The sequence below is a fragment of the Triticum aestivum genome, chromosome 2B (assembly GCF_018294505.1).
Source record: "Triticum aestivum cultivar Chinese Spring chromosome 2B, IWGSC CS RefSeq v2.1, whole genome shotgun sequence".
Taxonomy (NCBI): Eukaryota; Viridiplantae; Streptophyta; class Magnoliopsida; order Poales; family Poaceae; genus Triticum; species Triticum aestivum.
In genome coordinates this window covers 142,523,742-142,531,627 of record NC_057798.1, presented here as the reverse complement: position 1 = coordinate 142,531,627, position 7,886 = coordinate 142,523,742, and positions in this window count along the sequence as shown.

Genomic DNA, 7,886 nt, shown 5'->3' with positions numbered 1-7,886 from the left:
TATAATTATTGGCGTGCTTGTAATAATTTGGTTGAGCAACCGTAGTTCGACCCTGTAATATATTTTATGCTACTGGCTTATTGTATCAAGAATTTGTCTACCAGTGAGGAGGATTTCTCTCATACTGGACTCAAAAGATTGGTTTCTCAATAAATATTTTTATTGGAAAACCGGTCGTGACAGGCATCTTCCTCTGACTCCTCCACTAGGGAGCTACATTGACTCAGGTCTCCCTCTAGCTCAGAATCACTGTTAGGATCATATTCTGAGCATGAATCTGTAGGTGGAGAGCGTTTGCATTGTATTGCATCCAGACTTGATTTCAGTCCCTTAATGCCAAGTTTGACAGCCATGGCATTGTTCTGCTTTATTCTTTTCATGCGCGCAAGCTCATAATCATTATGATGCTGTTCAGAATCTGAGATTCATGAAAACATAAAAAGTAGTCAGATTATCTATGGAATGCATTTGGATTCAACTCGGAGAGTGTCTCCCTATAAACCCCTGCATATGCAAAGTTCACCTCCCTAACCGTGCTGACCAGACCACACACAGAAATACAAACCCCTTATGTCTCTATAACAGACATGCACACATTTCAAAACTGAAGTAGGAACATTAGAATCATATGAAATTCGTATTTTAACAAATAAACTAAGCAATTATGAGTGGCGTAATGTTTAGCTTCAAGGGTGGAGTGTTGGTAGTGCGACACAAAGCAAGTAGGCAGATTGTATTCCATGTAAAATATCAAAATCTATGTAAAAGCTGGAAATGCCACTTTCTTTATATACAATGCAGTGTTCGTTACCCACACATGATGGAAGAGATCATGTAGAGAAATACTATTCACTCAGGTCTACGGTTCTAGTATTTAGAAATAGGGTGGTCCACCCTAAAAGAATATTGACAACAAATATGACAAGGCAAGCATAGATGTAGTGAATCAATCATTTACTTGTGAGCTTATTAGGACAAGTATGCAGAATTGTAACTGCAGTAAGAGACCGTCCAAAATCTGAATGAAGAAGTTTGTCTAGCACTTATTGTTTGCAACTAATCGACATGAATAATTGGATATTATATTGAATGAGTAAGAAAGACAAGTAAAATTGTCAACAAACCTGGCTTGCAGTAGTAATCTGGGTCAATGTCACTACGACCAACAATCCAAAATGACTAGTTTCTGTTCCGAGGGCCGGAATTTTGAAAACCCTGTGAACTTTAGAGGTACTAAAGATTACCGAAATACATCTGAACCATTAAGTGTAGGTAGCACTGAGCACACAACAAACCCTAATGATAGTCCTGCCTAATGAGTAATGAATCAATTAGAAAATGGGTAATGAGGAGTGGCTGCTGAGCGTTGAGGACGTATCTCAGGATAAATTGGGTTGGCTTGGTGGGTGCTGCACGCCTGAGCCATGAACAGACTGGGAAGGTAGGCACGGCGGCGCGCCCGGGCAGCAGTGACGCTGTTGGGCGAGCGGCTCCTGGCCTCCTGTTAGTCTGGCGTCTCCTCCTACAGTCATGCCGTCTAGGGACGGCAAGTCGCCGGCGAGGCAGGCGGCTGGGGGCGAGTAGAGATCGGAAGCGCGCAGCAGAACAGAGGGGAATCGGGGCCTGGGACGCCCCAAAATCCCAGGGTGGGCCGGCCCACCGTGGGCACCCTGTAGAGATACACACCCGAGCGGCGAACATGCATTTTCAAAACTAATTTAGGAACATTTAGCTGACCAATTAAACAACTCTATTTTAATAATATCAGATTCGTATTTGAACATCTAAGCTTGTTTAGCTTGATGTGTGGAGCAGTGTTATTATGACACGAAGCACGTATTCTGATCGTATAGTGATCATAAAAGGGGGAAACTCTAAGCATATTTTTTTTAGCAAAAGAGGGTTTTCCCTCGATTTCTATTAAAGAAACCACCACGGAACCAACATGGTCAATTAAACCCTAAGCATGATCAATTAAACCGTATTATGGCTGTGCCATGGCAGATTTGAAGCTGCAAACCGGAGAAATGATATTTAGCATCCATTGTTTGCTTCGAACTAAGAACTAAATTCTAAGAGCTGAAAAGAAAGTAGAGTAACCAAGTTAAGATCTATTTTCTGGTTGAGATCAAAAAGTTGAGGATATATGAAGTACCACCTCTCTTGCGGCGCCGTGTAGGCATCGGGGGTGCAATGGCTGTCGGTGGCGTTGAAGCAGATCTGCGATGGTAGACGGGTGCATCGGGGGATAAGTCCCGTTGCGGTGGAAGAGAAGGTCGTGTGAGCGGCCCCGGCAAAGAGGACGACGGCGCTGATGAAGCGAGAGGACGCGATGCAAGGCTATTGGTCCGTCTCCGTGGATGAGAAACGTCCATCTCTAGCAGTGGACGACGCAGTCTTGGTAGGCGCTCCGGCATGGTGGAGGACGGTGGCGATGGATGTGGTCGAGGACGGCGGCGATGGATGGGGTGGCGGACGGAGGCTGGTGTGGGGATGGGGTGTTCTAGCGCGAACGGTGTATGAATGGGAAAATGGAGGGAGAGGTACGGGGAACCTTGTTTTTGGGACGCGCCTATCTGAAATGTGGGGAAGTTAAGAACTTAGCCCCCGTTTAAAATTTGGACGTCTCGTCAGTTGGGGATAGGACGGTAATCTCGCATCTCGCCAATATTTGCCCAGAGCGATTTCGGGCGAGGAGAGGGTGGTTGGCGCCCATGGTTGGCGCCCACGGTGTATGAACAGGGCTGACAGGTAGGACGGTTGTGTCACGTCTGAGTGAAGTTACAAACCTGCCCCTATTGAAAATATTTGCCTACATAGATTTTGGCCGAGTCAAGTTTGTTTTGCCGCCCACCGTGTATGAATGGGGAATGGAGGGAGAAACAAAGGTCTTTCGGACAAGCTTGAATCAAATGTGTTTTGCCGCCCATGTTTGACGCTCACCGTGTCGGAATGGGCTCAGAGGCAGTCGTGTCATGTCTAATTGAAGTTACTAACCTACCCCTATTTAGAGCAGTGGAAATCGGGCCGATGGATTGTCCGTGTAATGGGTAGACAGTAATTTCCATCTCTCAAACACTTGGCTTCGGGCAGCCGACGTGGGAGTGGACATTTTGCAGCTTCTTTCGAATTTTGGGACAATAAGCGTCCACATTTACCCTGGCAACTAAATTCGAATCCATTTTGTATTCCTATATGAATCTTTATAAATCGTTCTATGTGTTTTTATATATCTTCAAAAGGACGACAAAGATGTATTCCACTGTCATATACGAATATGGTTTACAAATGCCGATACTCAAATTCAGAAACTAGTATCCAGTTTAAGGTGAATTCGAATATTTGGAACACTTTATGTCCAACTCAAATGTCACACGCAGCATAATGTGTACTCCCATTTAGATATGTACACAAGTGATGTATCAAGATTCAAATACCGAGTCAATCAGCCAAGAATGTACAGAACTAACAGACATATAAACACTTATAGAGTATATGGATCAATAATATCAACTAACATACATAAGCCAGGCCGATGTACTTTTTTTGGCTACAACAGCATCTTTTTTTAGCCAGCATCTTGGCCCTTTCCGATGCGTGCCACTTATGGTCCATCTATACTACTACTGTTGCTGAATGGACATTCAGCCCGATTGGCATATTTGTAGGTCTGGCACAGCAATCCAAATGAAATGTCTCCGAGTCTTATCAATTAATATAGACTTGTGTTCAAATAAAATTACAAACCAAAAAACAAAAAAAATTATTACATGATCTCTAAAAAAATGGTTTGATTGATTACATGAACAGACAACACAAAGGTTATTTAACTATGGAAAGAACATTTCACCTATGATTTACCAAGTAGGAATTTAATTTCCTTTTTTCCTTCAGGACCTTAACAATCTGGTCAGTCTCAGCTTGCTTCGTTTTGAAATCCACCAAATATTTAATGGTTGTCTTGAGTACTGCTTGTGATTGTGCTGCTTGCTTCCTCAACATGTCAACTTCATCTCTAAGTGCAGAAGCAAAATCTCTTTCTACCACTTGTTTAGCCTCTAGAGCATCAGTAGTTGGCAATTCATAATGCACGATTGGGCCGGTGCCACTGTTGTGGGATGATGCAACGTCCATGGGGACCTCGCTCTTTGATCTTGGGCTAACCTGTTTTGCCATTAAAGTTCCGATTGGATTCAGAAAAGTTGAAGTTACCAAAACATCTCAACTGGGAGTTATAACAGCAAACTAGTTAAACAAACAAGGAATTAAAGAGTTTCAATTGGATGCTGAAAATTACTCCCTCCGTCCCATAATGTAAGACATTTTTTAACATTATGCTAGTGTCAAAAAACTACCTATGTTATGGGACGGAGGGAGTAGTTATTAACATCATTGTAACCGATGTTGCAGCAGCAGAGCAGTTAAACAAACAAGTAGATATTTAAGTTAAGGCAAATAGGTAATTCTTAACAGTAAGTATCAAACACATAGATAGGCGCAGTCTACAATATGATTAACAAGTGATATGTCTCCAACGTATCTATAATTTTTGATTGCTCCATGCTCTTTATCTACTGTTTTGGACTATATTGGGCTTTATTTTCCACTTTTATATTACTTTTGGGACTAACCTATTAACCGGTGGCCCAGCCCAGAATTGTTGTTTTTTGCCTTTTTCAGTATTTCGAAGAAACAGAATATCAAACGGAGTCCAAACGGAATGAAACCTTCGGGATCGTGATTTTCCAACCGAACGTGACCCAGGAGACTTGGACCCTACTCCAAGCAGTGCCCGAGGAGGTCACGAGGGTGGAGGGCATGCCCCCCTGGGCGTGCCCCCCTACCTCGTGGGCCCCTCGGAGCTCCACCGACGTACTCCTTCCTCCTATATATACCTACGTATCCCCAAACGATCAGAATAGGAGCCAAAAACCTAATTCCACTGCCGCAACCTTCTGTATCCACGAGATCCCATCTTGGGGCCTGTTCCGGAGCTCCGTCGGAGGGGGCATCCACCACGGAGGGCTTCTACATCATCACGATAGCCCCTCCGATGAAGTGTGAGTAGTTTACTTCAGACCTTCGGGTCCATAGCTAGTAGCTAGATGGCTTCTTATCTCTTTTTGGATCTCAATACAATGTTCTACCCCTCTCTCGTGGAGATCTATTCGATGTAATCTTCTTTTTGCGGTGTGTTTGTTGAGACCGATGAATTGTGGGTTTATGATCCAGTATTATCTATGGAAAATATTTGATTCTTCTCTGAATTCTTTTATGTATGATTGAGTTATCTTTGCAAGTCTCTTCGAATTATCCTTTTTGGTTTGGCCAACTAGATTGGTAGTTCTTGCAACGGGAGAAGTGCTTAGCTTTGGGTTCAATCTTGCGGTGTCCTTACTCGGTGACAGAAAGAGTTGCAAGGCACGTATTGTATTGTTCCCATCGAGGATAACAAGATGGGTTTTTTATCATATTGCATGAATTTATCCCTCTACATCATGTCATCTTGCTTACGGCGTTACTCTGTTTTTACTTAATACTCTAGATGCATGCTGGATAGCGGTCGATGAGTGGAGTAATAGTAGTAGATGCAGAATCATTTCGGTCTACTTGTTTTGGATGTGATGCCTATATACATGATCATTGCCTAGATATACTCATAACTATGCTCAATTCTGTCAATTGCTCAACAGTAATTTGTTCACCCACCGTAGAATACTTATTCTCTTGAGAGAAGCCACTAGTGAAACGTATGGCCCCCGGGTCTATTCTCATCATATCAATCTATATCACTTTATTTACTTGCTTTGTTTTTACTTTACCTTCACTTTTTACTTTGCATCTATCTACCAAAAATACCAAAAATATTATCTCTATCAGATCTCACTCTCGTAAGTGACCGTGAAGGGATTGACAACCCCTAAGCGTTGGTTGCGAGTTGCTATCCTTTTGTGTAGGTACGAGGGACTTGTGCGTGGTCTCCTACTGGATTGATACCTTGGTTCTCAAAAACTGAGGGAAATACTTACGCTACTTTACTGCATCATCCTCTCCTCTTCGGGGAAATCCAACACAGTGCTCAAGAGGTAGCAAGAAGAATTTCTGGCGCCGTTGCCGGGGAGGCTCACGCAAGCAAGTCAACCATACCAAGTACCCATTGCAATCCCTATCTCTCGCATTACATTATTTGCCATTTGCCTCTCATTTTCTTCTCCCCCACTTCACCCTTGCCATTTTATTTGCCCTCTCTTTCCCAATCTCCTCCTCTCTTTCCCTTTGCCTTTTTGTTTGCTCGTGTGTTCGTTTGCTTGTCTTTATGTCTAATTCCTTATCCGCTCCTATGTCTCCCGAGTTTGAAGTTCTTGACTTCAAGCAAAGGCAAGGAGAAAACTTAAAAGATGCTTGGTATAGGATGATGGAATCTTATCGTAAGTGCACCCTAGAGGTGAACTTTAGAATTCTTCTTCGCAATTTTTATGTTGGGTTAAATATGATGCATAGACAACTCTTGGATTGCATTGCCAAGGGAAATTTCATTGAGATTGATCCCAGTATTGTGCATGAAATTATAGAGGGAATAGTGGGAACACTACCCCAAAAGGGAGGATCTCATCCTACCCAGGAAGAAACCCAAGTGTTTGAGAAGATTTGCGAAGTAACAATTTTTTTACAAAAGTCTCTTGAGCCTCTTGAAAGTGTTAGCGGAAATCTTCACCGCATAAATATGTTGATTACTCTTTGTAATAAGCGGTTGGATTCTTTAGATCTAAAAATTTCTGAATATGAAGGGAAGCGGAAAGAACCTCCCAGATTCGGGCATCACTCCGCCAAAAAAATGAAAATCAAAGATGGCAATACCTAGATCTATCCTTGCTTTTAGGCCTAGCTAGGGGCGTTAAACGATAGCGCTTGTTGGGAGGCAACCCAATTTTATTTTGTGTTTTTTGTTTTTGCTTCTGTTTAGGAATAAATAATACATCTACCTTCTGATTGGATGTGGTTTTATGTTTTAATTAGTGTTTGTGCCAAGTAGGACCTATAGGATAACCTACGATGATAGTTGATTTGATTCTGCTGAAAAACAGAAACTTTGCACGCACGAATTTAGTTATGATAAATAATAGGAAGGTGCTTTTGCGTTGATTCTTTTTTGCTTCTGATCAATAAACAAATTGTCCAGGACTTCCTATTTTCGTAGAATTTTTAGAGTTCCAGAAGTTTGCGTTAGTTACAGATTGCTACAGACTGTTCCGTTTTTGACAGATTCTGTTTTTCGTGTGTTGTTTGCTTATTTTGATGAATCTATGGCTAGTAAATTAGTTTATAAACCATAGATAAGTTGGAATACAGTAGGTTTAACACCAATATAAATAAATAATGAGTTCATTACAGTACCTTGAAGTAGTCTTTTGTTTTCTTTGTCTAACGGAGCTCACGAGATTTCCGTTGAGTTTTGTGTTGTGAAGTTTTCAAGTTTTGGGTGAATTCTTTTGATGGATTATGGAACAAGGAGTGGCAAGAGCCTAAGCTTGGGGATGCCCATGGCACCCCCAAGATAATCCAAGGACACCAAAAAGTCAAAGCTTGGGGATGCCCCGGAAGGCATCCCCTCTTTCGTCCACTTCCATCGGTAATTTACTTGGACCTATATTTTTATTCACCAACATGATATGTGTTTTGCTTGGAGCGTCTTGTATTATTTGTGTCTTTGCTTGTTAGTCTACCACAATCATCCTTGCTGTACACACCTTTTGAGAGAGCCATACATGAATTGGAATTTGTTAAATACTCTATGTGCTTCACTTATATCTTTTGAGCTTGATAGTTTTGCTCATAGTGCTTCACTTATATCTTTTGAGCGTGATAATTTTTGCTCTAGTACTTCA